Raw genomic sequence first — 6,000 nt, 5'->3', positions numbered from 1 at the left:
GTTTCTGCAGGTGAGAGGTCGGCTGTCACTGCGGGAGCACCGCTTACTTCTTACATTGTGGCTTCCAGGAAGGCTCAGAAAAACCTTTGAAGATCCGCTGAAGTCCTGAAACTTGTTCTCCTCCTCTAACGACCTAAACTGATTCTCTGGGTCAGGTTTCACAGTGGAGGTAGCCTGGCAGGATTCTTTCGGTGGTTCAGTCGCCATCAGAGTTGATAGTATGGGCAGGTTTTGATTGGGTGGCGTTGTCCTTTGCCCCAGAAAAGGATGGCAGAAGTTCCCTCCCGTTAGCCGGCCGTGTAGGCTTTGTATTCTCTCTTCCAAAGACATAAATGTTTGACCTTGGTGAAACAAACGACTGGCACATAACTGCCACTCCGTCGAGCCTGGCAGAGCACCTTGAGGAGACGGGTAGAGAGAGCGCCCGGCGTGAGGAGCCGAATGGGTGCTGTGAGCATCCGTGGTCGAGGCTGGTACCTGGAATTGTCCATTGCGGTGCCCAAAGTGGCAGCAAGTTCCCGAATAACAGGAAGTAGGCACCAAGTTACACCCTGCAAGAAGAAGGGCAAATTTAAATGAAAATACAGACAATTTACTGATAGCCATCGAGTTAAACTAGATTGGGAGACGCAGGGAAACATAAACAACACCACAAAACAGCACAACATAGAAATATTAATTCTAAAGTACGCAAAATTATATACAGTGGTTGGGCAAAAAAAATTGGGATTTTTTTAGTTTCTTGTAATATTTTGCTAAATTATTGGCAAATATGTAATACTTTAATACTAATAAAATTTAATACTTTATATAAACTTTTATTTATTGGCCCTCGTTAGGCGTTATTTCCTCATTGCTAGTGTCAGCTTCGGTTTCTTGACTGGTCGACAAGCTCTAAACCTAAACTCAGTTTGGCACCTCCGAACAGTTTTTAAAGAAACGTTAGCTCCTGCTTCCTTCCACATCATCATTACACGCTTTCCCGGTAATTTTCCATTCTCAGTTGCAATTTTCTTGAGCAGTCTGCTCTGTCTGGGCGCAGTTTTCCAACTAATTTCGCATCGGGAAGGTGATTTAGCCAGGTTGTGCTGCCACCCGGTGGAACAACACGGTAACAAACTGCCTATATTAAACTATTACGTTGCATGTTTACATCATAGACCAGCGGTTCCCAAAGTGTGCGCCGGGGCTCCCAGGGGGTGCCGTGGTGCTATCACAGGGGTGCCGCGGCCAGGAAGAGAATAAAAGAACAAACAAAAAAAAAAAACTTACCAATCTGGCGGCGCCCGGGACCCAGCATCCTCCCTCCTCGCTTCTCACTGAATGTTAGGCGTGACGGCATCACGCCCGACATTCATTGACAAGCAGCAGGAGAGAAGAGGATGCTGGGTCCCGGGCGCCGCTGGTTCGCTAAGTTGTTGTTTTTTTTGGGGGGGGGGGTTCTCTTCCTGTCCCACGGGATGCAGAGTGGGTAGAGTGAGGATGCAGAGGGGGCAGAATGAGTGGATGCAGAGGGGGCAGAGTGAGTAGATGCAGAGTTAGATGATGCATAGGGGCACAGAGTGTGTGGATGCAAGGGCATAGAGTGTGTGGGTGAAGGGGGCACAGAGTGTGTGGGTGAAGGAGGCACAGAGTGTGTGGATGCAGGGGGCACAGAGTGTGTGGATGCAAGGGCACATAGTGTGTGGGTGAAGGGGGCACAGAGTGTGTGGATGCAGGGGCACAGTGTGTGTGGATGCAGAGGGCACAGAGTGTGTGGAGATGAAGGAGGGCGCAGTGTGTGTGGAGATGAAGGAGGGCGCAGTGTGTGGAGATGAAGGAGGGCGCAGAGTGTGTGGAGATGAAGGAGGGCACACAGTGTGTGGAGATGAAGGAGGGCACACAGTGTGTGGAGATGAAGGAGGGCGCAGAGTGTGTGGAGATGAAGGAGGGCACACAGTGTGTGGAGATGAAGGAGGGCACAGAGTGTGTGGAGATGAAGGAGGGCGCAGAGTGTGTGGAGATGAAGGAGGGCGCAGAGTGTGTGGATGAAGGGGGCACAGAGTGTGTGGAGATGAAGGAGGGCGCAGAGTGTGTGGATGAAGGGGGCACAGAGTGTGTGGAGATGAAGGAGGGCGCAGAGTGTGTGGAGATGAAGGAGGGCGCAGAGTGTGTGGAGATGAAGGAGGGCGCAGAGTGTGTGGATGAAGGGGGCACACAGTGTGTGGAGATGAAGGAGGGCACACAGTGTGTGGAGATGAAGGAGGGCGCAGAGTGTGTGGATGAAGGGGGCACACAGTGTGTGGAGATGAAGGAGGGCACACAGTGTGTGGAGATGAAGGAGGGCGCAGAGTGTGTGGAGATGAAGGAGGGCACACAGTGTGTGGAGATGAAGGAGGGCACAGAGTGTGTGGAGATGAAGGAGGGCGCAGAGTGTGTGGAGATGAAAGAGGGCACAGAGTGTGTGGAGATGAAGGAGGGCACAGAGTGTGTGAAGATGAAGGAGGGCGCAGAGTGTGTGGATGAAGGGGGCACAGAGTGTGTGGAGATGAAGGAGGGCGCAGAGTGTGTGGAGATGAAGGAGGGCGCAGAGTGTGTGGAGATGAAAGAGGGCACAGAGTGTGCGGAGATGAAGGAGGGCACAGAGTGTGTGGAGATGAAGGAGGGCACAGAGTGTGTGGATGAAGGGTGTCACAGTGTGTGTGAAGATGAAGGAGGGCACAGAGTGTGTGGAGATGAAGGAGGGCACAGAGTGTGTGGAGATGAAGGGGGCACAGAGTGTGTGGATGAAGGGGGCACAGAGTGTGTGAAGATGAAGGAGGGCACAGAGTGTGTGGAGATGAAGGAGGGCACAGAGTGTGTGGAGATGAAGGAGGGCACAGAGTGTGTGGAGATGAAGGAGGGCACAGAGTGTGTGGAGATGAAGGGGGCACAGAGTGTGTGGATGTAGGGGGCACAGAGTGTGTGAAGATGAAGGAGGGCACAGAGTGTGTGGAGATGAAGGAGGGCACAGAGTGTGTGAAGATGAAGGAGGGCACAGAGTGTGTGAAGATGAAGGAGGGCGCAGTGTGTGGAGATGAAGGGGGCACAGAGTGTGTGGATGAAGGGGGCACAGAGTGTGTGGAGATGAAGGAGGGCACAGAGTGTGTGGAGATGAAGGAGGGCACAGAGTGTGTGGAGATGAAGGAGGGCACAGAGTGTGTGGAGATGAAGGAGGGCGCAGAGTGTGTGGAGATGAAGGAGGGCACAGAGTGTGTGAAGATGAAGGAGGGCACAGAGTGTGTGAAGATGAAGGAGGGCACAGAGTGTGTGAAGATGAAGGAGGGCACAGAGTGTGTGAAGATGAAGGAGGGCACAGAGTGTGCGGAGATGAAGGGGGCACAGAGTGTGTGGAGATGAAGGAGGGCACAGAGTGTGTGAAGATGAAGGAGGGCACAGAGTGTGTGAAGATGAAGGAGGGCACAGAGTGTGTGGAGATGAAGGAGGGCACAGAGTGTGTGGATGAAGGGGGCACAGAGTGTGTGAAGATGAAGGAGGGCACAGAGTGTGTGTGGAGATGAAAGAGGGCACAGAGTGTGTGGAGATGAAGGAGGGCACAGAGTGTGTGGAGATGAAGGAGGGCACAGAGTGTGTGGAAATGAAGGAGGGCGCAGAGTGTGTGGATGAAGGGGGCACAGAGTGTGTGAAGATGAAGGAGGGCACAGAGTGTGTGAAGATGAAGGAGGGCGCAGTGTGTGGAGATGAAGGGGGCACAGAGTGTGTGGATGAAGGGGGCACAGAGTGTGTGGAGATGAAGGAGGGCACAGAGTGTGTGGAGATGAAGGAGGGCACAGAGTGTGTGGAGATGAAGGAGGGCACAGAGTGTGTGGAGATGAAGGAGGGCGCAGAGTGTGTGGAGATGAAGGAGGGCACAGAGTGTGTGAAGATGAAGGAGGGCACAGAGTGTGTGAAGATGAAGGAGGGCACAGAGTGTGTGAAGATGAAGGAGGGCACAGAGTGTGTGAAGATGAAGGAGGGCACAGAGTGTGCGGAGATGAAGGGGGCACAGAGTGTGTGGAGATGAAGGAGGGCACAGAGTGTGTGAAGATGAAGGAGGGCACAGAGTGTGTGAAGATGAAGGAGGGCACAGAGTGTGCGGAGATGAAGGAGGGCACAGAGTGTGTGAAGATGAAGGAGGGCACAGAGTGTGTGGATGAAGGGGGCACAGAGTGTGTGGAGATGAAGGAGGGCACAGAGTGTGTGAAGATGAAGGAGGGCACAGAGTGTGTGGAGATGAAGGAGGGCACAGAGTGTGTGGATGAAGGGGGCACAGAGTGTGTGGAGATGAAGGAGGGCACAGAGTGTGTGGAGATGAAGGAGGGCACAGAGTGTGTGGATGAAGGGGGCACAGAGTGTGTGAAGATGAAGGAGGGCACAGAGTGTGTGTGGAGATGAAAGAGGGCACAGAGTGTGTGGAGATGAAGGAGGGCACAGAGTGTGTGGAGATGAAGGAGGGCACAGAGTGTGTGGAAATGAAGGAGGGCGCAGAGTGTGTGGATGAAGGGGGCACAGAGTGTGTGAAGATGAAGGAGGGCACAGAGTGTGTGGAGATGAAGGAGGGCACAGAGTGTGTGGAGATGAAGGAGGGCACAGAGTGTGTGAAGATGAAGGAGGGGCACAGAGTGTGTGGAGATGAAGGAGGGCACAGAGTGTGTGGAGATGAAGGAGGGCACAGAGTGTGTGGAGATGAAGGAGGGCACAGAGTGTGTGGAGATGAAGGAGGGCACAGAGTGTGTGAAGATGAAAGAGGGCACAGAGTGTGTGGAGATGAAGGAGGGGCACAGAGTGTGTGGAGATGAAGGAGGGCGCAGAGTGTGTGGATGAAGGGGGCACAGAGTGTGTGAAGATGAAGGAGGGCACAGAGTGTGTGGAGATGAAGGAGGGCACAGAGTGTGTGGATGAAGGGGGCACAGAGTGTGTGAAGATGAAGGAGGGCACAGAGTGTGCGGAGATGAAGGAGGGCACAGAGTGTGTGGAGATGAAGGAGGGCACAGAGTGTGTGGAGATGAAGGAGGGCGCAGAGTGTGTGAAGATGAAGGAGGGCACAGAGTGTGTGAAGATGAAGGAGGGCGCAGAGTGTGTGTGGATGCAGAGGGCACAGAGTGTGCGGAGATGAAGGAGGGCACAGAGTGTGTGGAGATGAAGGAGGGCGCAGAGTGTGCGGAGATGAAGGAGGGCACAGAGTGTGTGAAGATGAAGGAGGGCACAGAGTGTGCGGAGATGAAGGAGGGCACAGAGTGTGTGAAGATGAAGGAGGGCACAGAGTGTGCGGAGATGAAGGAGGGCACAGAGTGTGTGGAGATGAAGGAGGGCGCAGAGTGTGTGGAGATGAAGGAGGGCGCAGAGTGTGTGGAGATGAAGGAGGGCACAGAGTGTGTGAAGATGAAGGAGGGCGCAGAGTGTGTGGAGATGAAGGAGGGCACAGAGTGTGTGAAGATGAAGGAGGGCACAGAGTGTGCGGAGATGAAGGAGGGCACAGAGTGTGTGGAGATGAAGGAGGGCACAGAGTGTGTGGAGATGAAGGAGGGCGCAGAGTGTGTGGAGATGAAGGAGGGCACAGAGTGTGTGAAGATGAAGGAGGGCGCAGAGTGTGTGGATGAAGGGTGTCACAGTGTGTTAGCTGTAAATTATTCTTTGACAGAAATATAATTGAAAAAAATATATAAAAATATTCTTTTCCCTTGGGTTTATGTGTATTATTTTTGCATATAACTAAATAAGTATTCCTTTCCTGACCTAAATACTTACTACGTTTTTTGACCCAACTACTTATAAAACAGGACTGCTCGGTAATTATTTTGGAGGGGTGACTTGAAAAAATTATGAAGACTCTAAGGGTGCCGCGAACTGCAAAAGTTTGGGAACTACTGTCATAGACTATAAATTCGAACGCATTTACGATATATTCACTGTTTTTAAGGTACACACCTTGAAAAAATAAAAGTTTAAAAAATTCTAATTAATTGTCCAACCACTGTAAAG

Source organism: Mixophyes fleayi, chromosome 12 (assembly GCF_038048845.1).
Source record: "Mixophyes fleayi isolate aMixFle1 chromosome 12, aMixFle1.hap1, whole genome shotgun sequence".
Lineage (NCBI taxonomy): Eukaryota > Metazoa > Chordata > Amphibia > Anura > Limnodynastidae > Mixophyes > Mixophyes fleayi.
The sequence above is the reverse complement of the archived record's forward strand: the minus strand, read 5'-3'. Positions refer to the sequence as shown.